Source organism: Amphiura filiformis, chromosome 4, assembly GCF_039555335.1.
Source record: "Amphiura filiformis chromosome 4, Afil_fr2py, whole genome shotgun sequence".
NCBI lineage: Eukaryota > Metazoa > Echinodermata > Ophiuroidea > Amphilepidida > Amphiuridae > Amphiura > Amphiura filiformis.
Genome location: NC_092631.1, coordinates 60256889 through 60277207, shown reverse-complemented (window position 1 = coordinate 60277207; position 20319 = coordinate 60256889). Strand labels below are relative to the sequence as shown.

General features: G+C 36.0%; 1 long non-coding RNA gene across 2 annotated transcripts; it reads right to left on the bottom strand.

Annotated features, from left to right (window-relative positions):
- Positions 1-2787: 2787 nt before the first annotated feature.
- On the bottom strand, positions 2788-6208 carry LOC140151152 (uncharacterized). 2 transcript variants are annotated; one of them, XR_011858904.1, is made up of 3 exons: positions 5578-6208; positions 4164-4305; positions 2788-3031 (listed from the first exon to the last, which is right to left on the bottom strand). It is a non-coding gene; the product is annotated as an uncharacterized lncRNA (long non-coding RNA). The 2 variants fall into 2 exon arrangements; XR_011858903.1 differs by having other exon boundaries at positions 4170-4305; positions 5578-6207.
- Between the last annotated feature and the right edge of the window lie 14111 nt (positions 6209-20319).

Genomic DNA, 20319 nt, shown 5'->3' with positions numbered 1-20319 from the left:
ATACTCATTAATTTGGTGTAGGCCTAATGGGGTCTATGCCTACTATACATTTTACAGACCGACAGTCAGTGGGAGAGGGGTCCTTATAAGTTTTCCTGGATGTTGATTTTTTTGTTCAATCTTCCGTACGACAACGAAAAAAGAACCCCGTTCTACGGGCCCGGGCGACCGACCCAGAATTTGCGTTTTGGAGAATTTTTTTTTTTTAATTTGGCTAAAAGCATGTAAAATCAGCCGTTTTGGGGCTAAAATTTACTCATTTTGGCTGAATATTTTTAGAATATGTTTGCAACGGCCTTCCGCCCGTAGAACATGGGTTTTTTATCATCGCCTATAAAGGGGTCAGTCATTATTTTGACAGGTAAGTGCGGATTCTCCAGCCCCACAGTATTACGAACAAAGGATATACACATGAATTAAATATTAAAATGACCAGAAATTTCCATGATTTTGGCTCATTTTGTCATGTAATTGAGCCCCTGGAGGTAAAATGGGCGTGCCAAAATTACTCCCCCCTTCCATTGACCAGCCAAAATATATTTGCCCCCCGCCGCATATATGCCAAATTTTGGGAATCCCGATTTGCAAACCTTCAAATTTTATGGTCTAGATACATAATGCGAGCGCGGTGAACAGAAAAATATTTCCGTACGTCACTAAGTAGATTCATCAGATTTGTTGTTAAACATAAAAGATTTCTTTTGAACAAAACCAAAACATTTACTCATTATTGACCGTTTTGCCTATCATGGTTGTAGACAACATCAGAAGGATCAACAAACATCATTCTGATGATGCCTACCGACCATGATAGGCGAAACCATTTGTGATGCGATCAAGCAAAATCAGTCGGAAGTCGGCAATATTGATTTTGAGATATAGCCAAACAAAGCAACTATTTCCTTTTGTTTCCTATTGTTTTGGAAACTCTTAAATTGGTCATATCTTTGGAACTGCATGTTCAATTTCAATGGGGTGTTCTGCAAAATTCAGCTTTGTATAGAATGCTTTTTACTATCGTATACATAACTGAAAATTTAATGTTGCAGACTTCCGACTGACTTTGCTTGATCGCATCAATAGTGCAAAAGTTTCAAAAGAAATCTTTTATAGCGTTTCCGTACCGCGTACTGTTTTCCTAAGCCTTTTTAGTGCGTTCCTCATGAATGTGTGTCTAAACTAAAATCGTTTGTCCGGGACCCTTTCTGCCAAAAATTACTTGCCCTTTTTAGCTTCCCAACCAAAATTCTTGCAACCCAGAGCTCATAATTATTGCACAGGCCCTTAGCCTTACTCAGAGCAGGCAGCACACATAAACGTTGAAAAAATAGTGCATTTGGCCTGGTTCGAACTGGCGACCTTCATAATACTATAATGACGCTCTAACCATTCTGCAACATGCCTCTGTGGCTCAGTTGGTTAGGCATCATGCTAGTATTACGAAGGTTGCCGGTTCGAACCCGACCAGATGTACTATAGTCCATATACCTTCCTCGAGTCAGTAAAGTGAAATAAAATTTTGAGAATTTCTCAAAAACTATTAATTTTTTCAGGAATCTGTTATGCTATTTGGATTCCTTGCATCATTTCCTTTCTGAAAATTTATACTTTTGTATACTTCTCATCATTACCTTTAGAGATACAATAAAAAGCAATACCTAAATTACTGACTCGAGGAAGGTATACAGATTATAGTTGTTTGCTATAGGTGGGTTTTTTCAAGACGATGTGCGCGCTGCTCTGTGCACTGGCTGCTCTGGGTAAAGATTAAAATGTGTACATCTCATCAACCCAGAGAACTAAGTATAATAATTTCAATATTATGTATTGGTTCATATTGCAGCCGAGTGGCTGAATTAGCCTACATGATTTTTACACTAATTGCAATACTGAAAAACATGTTTAATTGCACACTAGAAATATGTAAAAACATTTTAACATATAAAGATAAAACAAGATAATAAGAAATTATTCTCAAATGGGAATGTCAGATAAATGCTAATATGGGGAGCCCAAACAAAGAGATTGGAAACTACGACATGAACAACACCTGACAGCCTCCACTTGTTTTTATCAGTCAAAGTGTACATAACATCATAGACTGGGGCTTGTATTGTGCTGGTGCCATCATAGGCTCTGTTCTCACCAACAGTCAAATCAACCACATACTTATCCGAGGCATCAGTGGAATGAATCAGGACCAATGACATTGCCTTGAGGAACACCACCATTTAAGTAAGACCCTGGTCTGAATATTCATCTTTATATTTAATTCAATGACTCTTTTCATTAAATTTAATTTTTTATCAGTCATGGTTTTCCCTCCAACATTTGTAGATAAATGATGCATGAATTTCAAACATTGTGCGATATTTGTCGTTGGAGCTTGCAATTTAGTTCTTTAAGACTTTAAGGGATCAGAAAAACTTTGGTAGAAAAAATACACCTTACTCAGAAAAAAGTTAAAAGCCCTACAAAGTATTCATCATGTCATCATGTACCGAAACATCTTAGATGGTGCAAACTATTCATTATTTGAATTGGTATCAAAAACCATACAATTAGAGTAACTGTTTAGGAAAATCTTAAAGAGTGTTTGAAATTTTATCCCCATGGAGCCAAAAATGTGACCCTTGAAATTTTTGTTTATATTAAAATAGAGAACATAGTGCTTATATAGATCAAACAATACTTTTTCAGATTCATTATGATCAGAGGAATACTTTGGTGTGGTTTTTAACAATATATGAAATTTGACGCCTGTTTAACCTTTAATACTTTTCTGACCAAGATGCATTGTTGTCACCAAAGTTTTTCTTATTCTTTGAGGTATGATATTAAAGCTGATGGGTTGGGTTCTTGATGTCTTGATATTGTGCAACTGTGCCCTATAGGTCAGTTTCACTGTGGTACAATATCCAATTGCCAACTTAAGATATTTCATGTAGGGACGATCATCCATCCTATTCTCTGGTCTTTAGCTTGTTGCTGTATAGGCCAGTTCCTTCCTGTGCAATGTGCAAATTTTCATCTGAAAAAAGGAACATAATTAAAGACAAGTTTAGACAAGACGTTTTAATACTAAAAACTAAAACAAGTCTAAAATGGAAAGTGCACAAAGACTGTTTAAAGATGTGGAAGCTTGGTAAAGATTCAGTATTTGTATTACTATTTCATTAATGGGACATTCAGAGATGCTGAGTTTTATGATTCTAAAGATTTTCAGGAAAGATCGTTTTCATATAGTCACATGAGATTAGGCCTGGCATTTTCGGGTAATTTTGTACCCGGGTACCCGCCGCAATTTTCGGGCGGGTAACCGGGTACTGAAATTGCAAAAAAAAAAAAAAAAAATTTTTTTTTTAAAGTTTTATTTTTTCGGTTTTGTAGTGTCTCTGGACCTAGACCTAAATGCCAGGATCATTCATGGTTGACCTAAAAAAAAAAAAAAAAAAAAAAAAAAATTTCAAGATATTTTGTTATTTTTATATGAAAATTGATAATTTGTATTCATGTCATAGTCTATTAATGATTTCAAAATGTATTGAATTTGAATGCATTTTGAAATCATTAATAGACTATGACATGAATACAAATTATCAATTTTCATATTAAAATAACAAAATATCTTGAATTTTTTTTTTTTTTTTTTTTTTTTTAGGTCAACCATGAATGATCCTAGCATTTAGGTCTAGGTCCAGGGACACTACAAAACCGAAAAATAAAACTTTAAAAAAAAAAAAATTTTTTTTTTTTTTTTTTTTTTTTTTTTAAATTTCGGGTACCTGGGAGGGTATTTCCTACCTGGTAATGTAATCTCAGGCGGGTACCCGTTTACCCGACCGAAAATGCCAGCCTTACATGAGATCATAATCATCTTTTAGTAAATTGTGCATTCCAAGGGCACTTGTTTGTTTATTATTATTAAAGGGACATTCAAGAGATTTTGAGTTTTATTGTAAATACAAATTTAGTTTTATGGCGACCCTACATACACACATCAAAAGTAGTGGAAAAGTCATTTCGGCATGTCACGTGGAACATTATCGTTTAGTGCCTTGTCACATGGCAGGGATCATTGTCTTTTAGTGAAATTATGATTGTACCACTACCACATCATGAAATCAAAATATTAGCATGTGCCTTAAAATCAAAAAACTTACACATACCAGGTCTTTTATATGGAACACAATCTGTTCGTTCTGGACTAAACTCTGTAGACGTAGACGTTAGTTGCATCGACACATTCTCCTCACAACTATCATGTGGCTAAGTTGCTGCAACAGTTCACTTCAAGGCACCGACCTAATTGAATGAGGAAAGTACAAGAAACATGATTTGTACCGGTATGTTGTTATTTTATTAGCCAAGCCGATAGTAGGCCTAACTTTTCAGAATTTAATACTGACCTGACCCGTGACCTGAATAGTCTTTAAAAATTTAAGATAGGCCTAAGCCTTATAAAATAGCCCGCCCTATTATTTATCAATTAGCCTAGGCCTCAGTGTTTTTTACCCTTCAATCTTTTAATGACATGTCATTTGACTAAAATAGTAAGCCCGGCCTCAACTTCCTATTCGAAGCCTAATCTGTGCAAGCCTAGCTGCCCTAGGCATGTGCCCTCTACACAAGGTGTATCTTCTTTGATCCAGACTACACACACATATTACATTGATTGTCACTGACAGGCCTATTGTGAACCAAAATTGCTGTAATAGCCTAGAAATCATACAAACAGGTGACCCTTTTAGACTAGTCCTAGCCTAAGTTAGGCACAGATCGTAGGCTATGTTTATACTGTATCACCTGTTTGCCAGACTATGACGTGTTTATTTATATTCTGAACTGAAGTTTTAGTAGATTTAATAACGGCCTCTCAGTTTGCCCCGATCATATTCATTTTTTGCACAATTTCTTATGCTTGCATCGTATATGTCCAATCCGCACACATATATCATTTGTGTCTCGCATTGTCTTTGATACGCCCTGCTAGGCCACGGTGGCACTGTAGTGAGGGGCACGGACAAGGTGGCACACGTACAGTGGCCTAAAACTTTGACCCTCCCCCCAGCAACATTACATGAAGGAAGGAGTCTGCCCCAATCACCTTGTCCTTGAAAGAGAGATGGGCACTCCGGCCTGTTTGTTTACCCAGGTTGGTCCGTGAGGAACACATGCTAATGTTAATTTAAACACAGGCGTGTCCCCTTTTTTTAGGGCGACAAATCCGGCATAGATAGGCCTCTCACTCATTTTTTTATTATTTAATTTAGTCTAGCATGTCCAGATATTTAATTACGCCTAATACACATTTAAACTGTCACTGAACAGAGAATACTCCCCGGGGATGACTCGAATCACAGTGACAGTATGCTTTTAAAGTTTTTTATCATGTTTATAGGCTAGACTAGCCTGGCATTAATCTGCATTTTACATCTGTCAACATACAGTTTAACACTAACAAAGCACCACGTATTCATGGTATTATAAATAATATTAATTAGCACGTTTTTTAATATCAAACTGGTGATGAATTGAGAATAAAGCTTACTTAAGTTATCGGCTTCAGTTACTTACCGAACATTCGAGACAACTGAAGTGGTTATACTGTGACGAAAAATGCCAAAAACACCAACGGAAAATCACGGAGTATGCAACCCACATCACGTACAGTCCATCCAATAGGAAAATTGTGTGTGTTATCTACGGTGATTTGGCGAACCTTTCTTTCCAAAATCTTTTACAATGCAAGAGTTACTGTGTGCCCAATATGATCTAAGTCAGCAAATCTTTACATGCACAACATTTGAAGACATAAACATCAGGAAATTTTGACTTTTTTTGGTTTAAAAACTGAGAAAATGATGATGTTTCTTCGTAACTCGTCGTCACGGCCAAATATGAGTGAGTACGCGCATCACGGTGATCGCTGGGCGATTCGATTAGGAATGCAAAAACACGACAAGAGTACCTTCATTGCTACTTCACACATGGGGTACACAGTAGGTGACACATGAGGTACACAGTAGGTGACACATGGGTACACAGTAGGTGCGGCTACTGTGCAGGTACTTCCATGGAAGGACTATTAGAAGTACCCACACTATGGTGTGCCTATAAGTCACCTACTCGGTACACCGCAGTTGACTCGGAGGTGACGCATGGTGGAGTACCGACATAGGTACTCAACTACGGGAGTATCTACAGTATGATGGCCGACGCTGGTACTTTGGTGTAGTACCAACGTCGGCTACCACGGGATGGGGTACTCGGTAGTAGCAGCAGTAGTACCTGCAAAGTACCAGTGCAGCAGAGGTACACCGTCGCCAGGAATCTTGTAGTGTATTTATGGAATATATGGAATACATCACTTGTGATAAACATCTGTATAATTTCAAGTTCAACTAAATTAATACATTTTTCATTATATCAAAAAATCGACTGTGGTATAGTCTACATTAAAGTCAGAAATATTTTATGTCATGCAAATTTCGTGTGCATTTTTTTATTTGCCTGCTTAAATCTAGACTTCTCCGTAGTCCACTTGCCCATTATGTATACACTACAAGATTCCTGGCGACGGAGTACCTCTGCTGCAATGTTACTTCGCGGCTACTACCGCTGCTACTACCGAGTACACAAGCCCTTTGTGGCCGATGTTGGTACTACACCAAAGTACCAGCGTTGGCCACCATACTGTAGATACCCCCGTAGCAAAGTACTTACATCGATACTCCACCATGCGTCACCTAAGAGTCAACTGCGATGTACCGAGTAGGTGACTTATAGGCAGACCATGGTCGGGGGTACTTCGATGGCCCTTCAGCGGTAGTACCTGCACAGTAACCGCATCCATGGTGTACCCATGTGTCAGCAGTGAAGTAGCCGTGAAGGTACTCACCCGCGAGGTACGCTGTCGCTAAAGTCCTTTGATCGTAAAGTTCATTGACTTCAAGGCGCGCGCGCCCGTGGTACAACTACGCGGCCGACTGCGCGTTCAACTACGCGTTCAACAAGGCTTGCACACGAACGCGTTGAAGTGGAATTATTAATTTGTTATGATCTGGATGCAGTTGCTTGTTGCACAATGCAGTTTTTCCGTACGCCGGCGACAGTGTTGTTTTTTCCGTTGTTTTTCTTTTGTTTTCCGTTTTGTTCTGTTAGGAAAGTAACACGGTTTTTTGTTTGATTGTTTACTTGGTTGGTTAGTTAGCTGTTTGCTTGGCTGATGGTTGCTCAGCTTGGTTGTTTTCATTTGTAATTTTTATGTTATTTAATTATTTAGTAAATTTATTATTTTCCAGAAATATTTACAAAAGATTACATCATGTATTTTATGGTTTTTTTGTATGTTATTTCATATGTTTTTTTATTCATTAACTCATTACTTGCTTTAGTTATTTTACTGATTTATTTATTACCTGTTTATTTATTTAGTTGGTTACTTATTTATTTACTTATGTACTTATAAATTTACTTAGTTCTTTCTTTATTTATTTAATTGTTTTTATACGTATTTATTATCTTCACTTATTTATTTACTTACTCATTTAGATATTTATTCATTTATTTATTTAGTTGCTTATTTACTTACTTGGTTATTTTCTTATCTTCTTGTTTATTTACTTATTTAGTTATTATTTACCTAATTATTTACTTATTTGTATAATTAGTTATTTACCTATCTCCCTACTATTTATTTATTTATTTATTTATTTATTTATTTACATCTTTGGGTTATTATTTATTTAATAACTTATTTACTTGTTTACCTATTTCCTTACCTATTTCCTTATTTATTTACTTACTACTTTAGTTATTTGCTTACTTATTTCCTTATTTATTTACTTATGTATTGTTATTTACTTATTTATTCACTCATTTACTAATAGGCCTACTTAACTTATCCGCTTAAAAATGCCCAAAGAATAAAATAATAAACATAAATCAAGAACATATTAATCAATATAAATCAATATGGCAACAGAAATAAATAAGAAATGGCAACCCGCTTGCCTCATTTTTTTTGCCAGAGTACCCATGTCGGTACTCAGCTGCAGAGTACCTGGCAGGTGAGTACCAGTGCCAGTACTCGGAGTACCTTCAAAGTACCTACGCCACGAGGTATTCGCGAGTTGCAGCCGGCTTGCTGGGCCACAAGGGTCTGGTGGCCGACGTAGGTACTCGAGAGTAGCAGCGCTGCTACTCTCATGAGAATCCCGTAGTGTACTCTTAAATCTCTGATTTAATTAATTTGTGCACAATTGATAGATTTTCACATCTGATCTTTTTATTCACCGTACTCCCTCTGTTTGTTGGCTTCCCAAGTGATTTTTAACTCGGGCTTTCGCGATAAGTGCCATTATAATATGTTGCATTCAATAAGCCTACGTATGTACTTTACTGTTGCTGTTACTAATATAATTATATAAACTTTTTCATAACCGTTTACTAGTATTTTGATGTAATAAAATAATATCAGTATAATTTTGAGTTCAACTGAATGCGTTCATAATGATTAAATAACATATTTTTATTTATCAAAAATCGACTATGGCATAGTCTAGCTTAAATCACAAACATGGTATCTATCATAGCTATCTAGTATAATTTTGTACGTATTATATATTCATCAATGTTGAAATTCAGGTTAAGGGAGTAAGCAAATGTGTTTGAGTTGCTTTTAGGGACGAATAAAAATTTCAGATGGCGTGCTACAATTTGCTTTATGCATGCCTTTCTTAATTATTATACAATATAGAGTTTCTCTGTGTTTTGTATCTAAAATTGTCAAGAAAGTTATGTATCAAATTAACTATAGTTTTCTTTTTGTAAAGTGCATTCATATTGTTTATTTAAGGTATTTTGTTAGAAAAATATTAAAGTTTAAAATGGTAAAGAGACTTTTGGGATAACCTGTACTTTCCTATAATTATAACATGTAACTATTTTAAACTAATGTTCAATGAGTTAAAATAACGAAGCTGATTCTGAATCTAAAAAATCAGTCCACTTCAGTTTCAGCAGCGTCATTAACCATCAAAGTAAATATACCGGGCTCTAATTCAGTTCCCTGCGGAACTCCACAAGCATGACAACTTGACAAGTGATGGTTTTTAAACTAGAGAGCTGGACTTGCGTGTTACTCCTTCGGTTGTGCTACGGTACGATCCTTTGATGTGTGTATTGACCGTCCCGCACGCCATGTACGTACTGTTTTATGAACATCGTGGACTTTGTGATTTACGCATTTTGAATAAAGGTGCGATTGTCCAAGAAATTTCTGATCGTTGGAATGATTGTAGATCTACCTGTAACAACCTTTGACCAGGAAGTACCTGCTAATTATTAGAAATATTATCACACTATTTTAGCTATACAAGGAATTGAAACTATTTCAAATAATTATTCCACACTACCCGGATCTATAAAATCATCAGTTTCGTTGTTTTTTCTAATTGTATGCTGATAAATATCATTTTAATTGGCATACCCCTATACACATGCATGCATGCATTCAAAGTATTTCACATTTCCATATCGCTGTGGCATGGTATAAACTAGAATAAAATGTATTTCAAAGTGATATTGGGACTTTTACTACTTCTTGTAAATTTGGCACTTGTTTCAAACGCAGGTAAGCATTTAAGCATTTTGCTAATGTGTGTCATACTGCAGTTACTCCGTTTTCCTATACACAATACACAGTGCTCTCACCATTGACGCGTGACGTCTACAAATAGTGTATGTTAAAAGTATAGGATATTGTCTAGTTAACGTCACTGTGTGAAAAATAACCGGCCAATATTTAAAGTATTCTCTGAAATGCTAGAAAAAATAGTTTTGTAACATGTCCTAAATTTTTAGCTAATTTAGGTGTTTGGAAATATTCGCACTTTTGTGTTTTAGGAAGGATATGTAAACGACAGATAACACCAAAAAATATGAAGAAATTATTTCCAAACCGTGTTAAGTCAACAACCATTATGTTGCTAATTTTCAAGAATGTTGGTTAACAATAAGCAGACTATTGTCTCATTTCGTGAACAAAGGCCCACTAGTATTGTTACCTTGCGTTCGCTTTATAATCGGTTACCCAACTGAAACTATAATACCAGCTCATTGAAATACCGCACAGGTAAAACAGAAACATGTGTAGTGTGGATTTAACCAGAGAAGATCTGATTTAATCAGTTGAGCGGTTTTCAATGAGTGTTATCTTGGTTTAATAGCTTTTTTAAAATGGGGTTTAAGTCCTGCAAAGGTCGTTGTGAATTCTACTGTAGACATGACTGCATCGTGTTTGTTTCGTAAACCGTTTGCAATACCATAATGTGGCGTTGATGACCTTTTCGTTCATATTTTTGTTGTGGCGATATATTATTTTATAGCCCGTGCCTTCTATTTTAATTTATTTATTTATTCAAAATTATGGTGTCATTCACCTCGAGTGAGATCACTCTCTCGTATCATTTCGATTAGACTATCGTTAAACGTCACAATGGTCTTTTGTAAAGAGAGGTTTTGTGGATGACGCAAACTGAGAATGAATTGTAGTCTGTGGCATTCACTCAGATGGTTAACATCTCTCCATAAACTCTCCGTGTGCGTCAAGATCTGAACACAACTTCTTAGTTTAGAGCGAGTACAATTCTCGCTAATTATTACTGGATAATGGAGTTTGTTCTACTCCTAGTTCTCTTGTTAGTTTTAATATAAAGTTTTATACCGAATGAAGAAGATGTAGTAAGTAATAAATATAACTTAATTAACAGTAAATTGTGGTTGTGATTGTCTTCATGTTTGTGTGATAATACTCGTGCTTGGCTGATTCTAAAAGCCTAAATAAGTCCCTGGTTGAACCTCTGGTTCTATGAAGAACTTTATTTTAGCGCCCCTACTCAGGCCAAATCTATGATGAAGAGACGATGAACCGAATACCAATCGGAGGGACTAGCCGAGACGAGTGAACCAAGACGCATCTACCAAGCCGTGTGATTATTCCCTGGTACCTACCTCGCCGGTTAAAATATTTAGCGAGTCCTATTCCCAAAGGTCTTTATTAGATTTTTTAATATTATATATTATTTACGTTTGTTATATGCCATGCACATTCGAGACTTATGATGCAGATCACAAATTTACATATCAAATCTTGAAATATGAAATCATTTCCGCCAGATGACAGATACACTATTCGTTTACTTGGTTCACCTGAAGAGAGTCCCAATGAAGGAAGAGTACAACTCTTTTATCAGAATGAATGGAAAGATGTGTGCTATACCAGTTCTAAGGAAGGTGTCGGAAACTGGAGCTTTACGGCGGCAGAGGTAGCATGCAGGCAACTAGGCTTCCCAGGGACAGCATTCCATGGGAGAGGTACCTATGGTAATGGAAATAGTTCGGGAGCTCTGTCAGGATTCGTCTGCACTGAAGGTCGGTATTGCAATGCCAATTTACAACTATAATTTCAGTTTAAAACAGGGTATTTTTAAATACATCATTGGGTATTACAATCATTCAAAAAGTAGAAATTCGAAGAAAAAAATTGAAGGCTTGTTTGTGAGCAATCACACATTATTGCCAGTTGATTATTGCTTTAAGTTCACTTTCCCATGCAGATGCACAGTCGTTACACGATTGCATCGGTGTTTTTCAAGAAGAACAACCTTGCAAAGCAGATGATGATGCCAGTGTCGTCTGTACAGGTTCGTAAAAAGTACTTGTAATTTTTGGTTTATTTTTTTTTCACCATCATCTCACTATTTCACTCACTATTGTACACGAAATTAAAAAACTCTTGGCTAATTTAATAATATTTTCTTCTATTATATCTTGATATTGTCCTGTTTTTAATACCTTCGATCCACGTTTATGTGGAGAGAAGGATATCTAAAACAAGGAAGCTGTCATTTTAGTTTTTATACGATGAGAAACGTCGCTTTTGAAGCTAAAACGCATGTTCGACAGCAATAAAATCAGATGTATTGACATGATCGAGATCGTGATGACGTTAAAAGGGTTCTGTAACTCACCTTGCTTGGTACAAGATTTTTGTGGGACCTGACAGCACATCAGACACACTATAAATTGCATTCTGAATACGAGGAATGTCCTTCTGATATGAAATAATTTTGATTTTTTTTTTTAATTTTTGACAATTCAAAACACCTAAATATTTTAGGTGTTTTGGAAAACTTCATTACGAAAGGTCACAATTTTCAAATGATGATCGGCTTTTCATCCCAGCTACATACACTTTAAGTACGTAGCATTAGATTTATAAGGTCTACCTGGTTTACTTCGAGGGCTGTTAAATGTCAAAAATGCCAACTTTTAATAATTTGCCATAAAGTTTGTATTATATCGCGAATTTTAAAAAACTAAATTATTTGATATCAGTAGGATATTCCTCGTATTCAGAATGCAATTTGGCGTGTCCGATGTGCTCTCAGGTCCCACAAAAATAACTATACAAAGCTGGGTGACCGAGCCCTTAACGACTTCGAAAACGTGAAACTTGTTTGTAATGTAGGTGTAGATGATTTTGTTCGATTTGGTTACATTTGTTTTTAAATTATTATTTAAGGCCCAGGATACGTTGGCTGTGTTCAATCCACGAATGATGGAACTATCAAAAACAATATTTTCAATAGAGCAATGACGGTACAAGCATGTAAAGATTTTTGTTCTAGTGGATCGGATCCGACAGAGTTAACGGGACTACTTTACCAATGGTGTTTCTGTTATGAAACATTTGATATAAATCCTTGGTTGGTAAATGATGAGGAATGTGATACGCCATGTCCAGGAAATACAAATGAGAAATGTGGAAGGTACGAACAAGATCACGAGATCGGGAACCGAAAATCATTTTACAATGGCAAGTTTTAATAACCTGTTGGTGTTATTTACGTATATTAACAAATTTGACAATTCGAATTCAGAGGCGTACAGACCGGCTCAAAATAAATTAACCAAAAATTGCAATATGCATCTTCCTTTAGCCCGGTTCTAGCCCACAACTGTTTTACTTTTGACCCATTTTGGCGTTAAATTTGCAAATACCAGCGCGCTTCTGTCCCGGTAAAGTAGTCAGCGGGACAATTTGGAAATTTTGGCCCCTTGGCTTGGTGGCCCCGGTAATAGGCTGGATCCACCAGTCCTACAAATACTACGCACGGACATCGTATCCCTGTCATCTTTTTTTTCACACTTATTATTGTACATGAAGGCAGCACACGGCGAACAACATTATTTTAGCTCATTTTTTTTTTTTATATGAGAACCCAGGAAAAGATATTTTTTCAAAAACGATGTCTCAAAATAATTTCTCATAGACTGTGCGTACAACTTGTGTACACAGCCAGATTCCTGATTGTACCAATTTTATTTCTTGATTTGTCTGCGAGGTCATGGTAGTACCTCTTTGTTCATTGGTATTCCTGATGGTTCCTGATTCAGTATTATCAGAAAAACACTACTGCTGAACACGCATTCACCGCTCCTGATAATTCCTACAAAATTTGATACAATCAGGAAAACTGGCTGTTCTATATACACAACATGATAGCGACATGAAATCAATAACAATGTAAATCAGTCTGAGACAGAAAAGCGCTGGTGCACCCTTATTACATTTCTAAATCAAGTAATAATGAATTATACGGAAAATATCTTTTTTATTTGTTCGTTGACCGACTCCCTCCCTCCCCCTTCTATAGCATCTCTCGGGAAATGTGATGACCCAACACCTGCAAATGGAACCACAATGGAAGAGGATTATTCCTTTGGAAAATGGGTTACTATAAAATGTGATGAACACTTTACACAAGTTGGAGAATCTCGACTGCAGTGTGTACTAGGTGCAACACATGATGAATGCAAGTGGAGCCATCAACCGCCAATGTGCAGAGGTATATCATCATTTATAAATATTTTTGGTTGGTTTGTTCATTATTTTTGGTTAGTCCATTTATTTTTCATAATTTTAATCTGTTTCGATAGAAGTTACATGTTTGAACGTAAAATCATGGATAAAAGACTTGCAACATGTTCATAATGAATGTATCGTCATAATCATGATAATGCCATTACGGCTCTCTGGGAGCCCTTGATATGGGTGACGGGGATGGTCTGCCACATTAAAACGAAATGTTTTATCATCCTAATGATCCCTATTTGAATGACCCCTTCTTGCAACATAATTCTAATAAAAGCAAAAACCAGTAGGCATATTTCCGGGCCTTCTTAACAACTGACAAAACTCAAAACTGAATGCCAGTTCTTTGACAAAAATGTGGTATTTTAACTGATTGCCCCCTCTTTTGTCCACTCTCACCGAATGACCGAAAATCCGTCACCGATTGACAAATCTACTATTGAAGTCCCTGCGATCCGATCATGTCCGTCACTTCCATATGCGTGATTGCCTCCTCCCACTTGGAGCTCTTTATAGATAATTTACCTTTAAACATGCACTATTATTCTTAAACGATACAGAAATTGAGCAATCAACAGCCATTCCCTGGTCAACTGCAGCAACAACAGAACTTTTGACAGAGAGGGAAGAGCCCGATAAGCAAGACCCATTACAACTTGGTAAAGCATCAGTCATGTGTTGAGAGTGTGTGTGGATAGGTGGTGAGGGGTGGGTTGGAGTGTGCGTGGGGGATTTGGTGGTGATGGGGTGGTGGACTCAGGTGGAAATTGATAAACAATCACGTGGGATTTGTCAGTGGATATATTATTTGGTAGTGCATGTGGGGTGCGTGTTCGAGTGGGCTGTGGTTTGGGTGAGGGTGGGGTATGGGGTGGGGTGTGTGCGCGCGCGTGTTGTTGTTGTTGTTGTTGTTGCTGCTGCTATGTGCTTTAACAGTTTAAGGACAAAATCATGAAATGCAGCGAGAACATGAACTTAAAATTGTTTTCATTTTAGTATACCAATTTAGGCACTAAATGCTAAATGCATTCCAAAATGAGAAATGTGTTTCGTATTAATTTCGTACTTAATCTTTATGAAGATGAAGAAGTACAAATCCGGCTTATTTCAACCAATGCTTAATAATGTACACCAATGCAATTGTCTCAAGAGTCGTGTATGATTTTCACAATGCTGCCATGAACATTATTATGATCATTGTTTTCAATACAGGTGCCATTGTTGGTATAGCCGCTGGATCATTTCTTGTTGTTTTCTTGGTGATCTTTCTTATCTTTATTGTATTTATCAAACCAAGGTAATTACTGCCATTTTATCATTGGGTACGCTGTTTACGAAGTTCACCAGTTTTAAAATGATTTTGTATCGCTCCTCCAAATTCCGATTGTTACAACTGGTTGTATATGTTGGAGGATGGAGGATGACGATAACAATAATGTTCAACAAATTGTGTCATCATCTGGGTAATTTAAGGTGAAATATTTTGACAGAACCAACATTCACCTGTGGGCCTCTAATAATTATATATACATCTCGACAATATATATTAAAAAGCAATCTTGATTGTATTAGCCTGCAAGACCAATAATGATGACAGCATCAAGGTGTACATTGGAAACACACCAATGACGATATGTGACAGACACACGTATACTTTTCATTCTCCGGATCTCATACCAAAAATGTCCCTATCATAAATATCATTTAATGATTTGCTCATCCGCACCATCGTAAAAATCATCAAAGTTCAGATTTTGGTACCTTTTATTGTCATAGATGCGCTAACATAGCCTGCTAGTGTTTCAGCCGAAAGCCGTGTATAAGACAAAATAAGGCATTTTACAATCTGTAATCGGAGAGTATATATATTAACTACATGTATTTGAATGGGGATTCAGCTTCGTCAAATTATACTGTTGTTTTCTTTGGTTTTTGCCAAATGTTTCATTTCAAAAATATCAATTGACAATTTGAATGACTTATCCTTTTAACTTTTTTACACTTTCGATGGGATCACTGAATGGGACTTTAACTGCCCGATACGCGTTCAGCCATCATTATCTCATGATGCAGCAAACACAATAAACTTAAAAAAAGAGGTGAGGTGGGTGGGAATCTGCGTGGTTTTTTTTTCTTTTTCTCTCTCCCCCCTCTCCCTCCCTCTCTCTCTCTCCCTCCCTTCCTCTCCATCCCCTCCCGCTCTCTCTCTCTCCCCCCCTCTCTCTCTCTCTTTCTCTCTCCCTCTCTCTCTCTCTTGCTTTCCCTTTCTCTCTCTCATTCTCTTGTCACACCAATAATAATTTATTTTCTTATAATTATCTTTAAGATACAAATCAAGATATTCATCGCAAGCAGACCTTACATCAGTTGTCAACGAAACCTACGAATTGCCTGTCAATGATGAGCTGTCCAATATAGCACCGCCAAGTGATCAAGATCATGCCTATGCAACTACAATTCATCGAAACTTGTATTCCTACGAGAAACAACACAATGATAACAGGTCTATGTTGGACCAAAGCGCTGACAGACCTGTTTCTGATATTTACGTCCAACCTTCAAAGGCAGCTGCAGACACAGAGCATAGATCCAGTAAATTACCAACCAATTCTGAAGAAAGCACTCTGGCTTCCACTGATAAAGAATCCAAGACATACAAAAGCTCTGACAGACCATTGTCAGTTATTTACGCCCAACCTTCAAAGACCGCAGACAATGCGCAGAAATCCAGTAAAATATCAACCAATTCTGAAGAAAGTAAAGCCAAAGTATGCAAAAGCTCGGACAGACCTGTGTCAGTTATTTACGCCCAACCTCTGAAGAAGTATTAATTTCCGAAATCATCAATCCACCGGTTGGTTTGGAAGAACACTCTTAAATAAAGGGGTTTTTGGCTGTCCTGTATTATAGAACCCTCAAGAGAAAAGGATTCTTGAACATTTAAGGTGGTACGGTACTACACCCCGGATAAATTTTGTGACTAATTTTGCATTTTTTGAGGTACCTAGCAAACACAAAACGTTTTCGACATCATTCGCAAAAAGGTTATAAAAGATTGTCAGAAAACGTTTAAATGTCGGGTTATATAAAGGGTACATTAATGGTATAAAACGTTTTCATAACATTAAATAACATTTGTTGGTAATTTACTGCAGAGCAAACACAAATATTTTACAGAAAACATTTAAATGTCGGGTTATATAAAGGGTATAAAAACGTTTTAATAACATTCCAAAAACATTTTTGAAAACTTGGTACAAATCATTCTAAACAGAATGTTATTTTGGGGTTGAAAAAATATTTTGCAAAAAATGTTTGCCCCAAATATTTACAATAACGTTTTTAAAATGTTTTCACGACCTTTATATAACCCGACATTTAAATGTTATTAAAACGTTTTGTAAAAACATTTTAAGAACATTTCTGTGTTTGCTGGGTGCAAATATTTTAACATAATGTTATTGTTGACAAAATAGTTGGCCAAAAATGTTTGCAAAAATAGTTTACAATGACATTTCGAAAACATTTAAAAAACGATTTCATGACCTTTATTTAACCCGACATTTTAATGTTATTAAAACGTTTTTACCTAAACCAAAACCCAAAATATAACTTATTTAAACCGTTTTTGTGTTTGCTGGGTACATGTGTTTCAGTCATAATTACTCTGAAGTGTACAGATATTTGATGGAAACTAATACAGTTTTGTTTGCATGAGGGACCAAGCTAAAGAAACACAGCAAAGATAAAAATCTGGTTTTTTATCTTACAAGATAAAATTACTCGGTTTCAGCTGTTGCGGACGTACATTTATTGTGTTGCGGACGTACGTTCTGTTTTGTGTCAATTCGTACGTCCGCAACGAGTTCCGGATGTTATTTCTAAATATTGGACATAGACCCATACAAGGAAGCATTTTCAAAACAAAGTATTTATAAATACTAAATTTTGAAAATGTGCCAAATTAATTTGTTTCAAACAACAAAAAGAAATGGTACAGGGTGGTTGAAAGTGGCATTTTTGGTAATGTTAAATATACGTCCGCAACGTGCATATTTGCCCATATCTTGAAAAAAATTTATGTTAGATGAAATTCAATAGTAGATCGGTATATCCTTCGATATGAGACAAAAATCAAGTTATTTGGAAGATTTTAAAATTTTGGCAATTTTTGAAAAGTGTGACGTAATTACGGAATTGCCCAAAATGTGTTTGACTGAGGTGCTTTTAAGGACGAATAAAAATTTCAGCTGACGTGCCACAATTTGCTTTATGTATACCTTTCCTAATTATACAATGGAATGTTTCTTTGTATTTTTTACTATCTAACATAATTTGTCAAGAAACTGGTCAAGCTTAGACCCTCCCTCGGGTCCATGGAGAACGACTGGTAATGTAGATTACAGAACATTAAACAAACCGGAGAGCTATTATAAAAAAATAAACAAGTTGGTCTGTAGATTAATTGAGTTTTCGTCGACACATAGTGCTCCAGGAGCACTATAACTTTGTTGCTGGCAGATAGGGCTTAGTGGTGTGTTATTCTGTGGAGTGAAGGAGAAGGTGGTTTTAGCTCTAATTATTTACCCAGAGATGGAACCGAGACTGTGGGACAGTCTAGGTCAAGCTATGTATGTAATTAATTACATAAGATTTCTTGTGATAAACATACAGATAAATGTATGGTTAAAAGACTTTTGTGATACCCAGTACTTTCCTATGATTATAACATATAACTATTTTAAACTAATGTTCAATGAGTTGAAAATAACACAGCTGATTCTGAATCTCAAAACTATCACACCACTTCTTGTCTAAAATCATTTTGCATCTTATTTTAGGAAAACAAACTCCTCATTAAATTAGAATTAACCACTTGTAAGCCTACTTGTATTTATTCTGCAGTGTGATCAGTGGTTAACAAATGGTTAATGTAATGACTGAATATGATTTTTGTCGTCAAGATGACAATTCACAAGAACACGACCCCGAAAATAGCTACAGATAAACACCCTGATAAACACTTAACGATGAACACATCAAAGTATTTGGATATTGAACATGCAGACATATTTGCTTTAAGAACACCTTGTTTATGAACTAAACATCTATTTAACACTATTGCAATGTACACGTGTTTGATTAAGTGTTTAAATCTGGTATTTACCTCCATAGGCATATACCTTAAGGGGTGGGGTATGAGCGTTTGGACAGTATTTATTGTGGGACATTAGAGCACATCAGACATATCGAATTGCATTCTGAATACGAAGAATGTCCTTCTGATATCAAATAATTTTGATTTTTGAAATTCGCAATGTAATACACATTTTATGGCAAATGATTAAAATTGATATTTTTCATATTTAACAGTACTCGAAGTAAACTTTATAAATCTGATGATATATACTTAAAGTGTATGTAGGTGGGATGAAAAGCCGACGATTAATTGAAAATTTTGATCTTTCGTATTGAAGATATGGATTTTTTTCCCCAAAACACCAAAAAAAAAAAAAAGGTCTTTTTGGGAAAAAAATCCATATCTTCAATATGAAAGGTCAAAATTTTCAATTGCATACACTTTAAGAATATATCATTAGATTTATAAAATTTACTTCGACGACTGTTATATATCAAAAATGTGAAAAATATCAAATTTTAATAATTTGTCTTAAAATTTGTATTGTATCGTGAATTTCAAAAAATGAAAATTATATAATATCAGAAAGACATTCTTCGTATTCAGAATGCAATTCGATATGTCTAATGTGCTCTCATGTCCCGCAAAAAATACTGCCGAAACGCTCAAAACGCTCATTCCAGATCCCTTAATGTTTCTTTGACTTAAATGTCCAACCGCAAATTGTTCTGAATTGAAAACCAAGTAATTTCATGTGCTCAACCGTTACCACCATGAGATAGATGTTGAAACTGGACGGGTTTTTTCTTAAATTCACAAGAAGAACATTGGCAGGTTTGGACAATATAATTACCATGGTGTAACAGTGATAATGTTCTTACACCAATCATACAACGCATTATAAGATGGTCTTGCAGCTGAAGTCTTGGAGCTGAGCATTGATAATTTCTGTCAGGGTGAGGTCATCAATTGTCCATCGGAAGCAGCGTCATGTAGCCATTACAGTAAAATTACTACTAGTCTACACCAGACCCTAATTCAGTGATATTCTCATCCGGACGATCGTAAAAATCATCAAACTTCAGATTTTGGTACCATAGTCATTGTCATAGTTGTGCTAACGTAGCCTGCTAGTGGTTCAGCCGAAAGCCGTGTATTTAAGACAAAATAAGGCATTTTACATGAATCTGAAATTTATATACTGACAGCATATAAATTAGCTACATGTATTTGAATG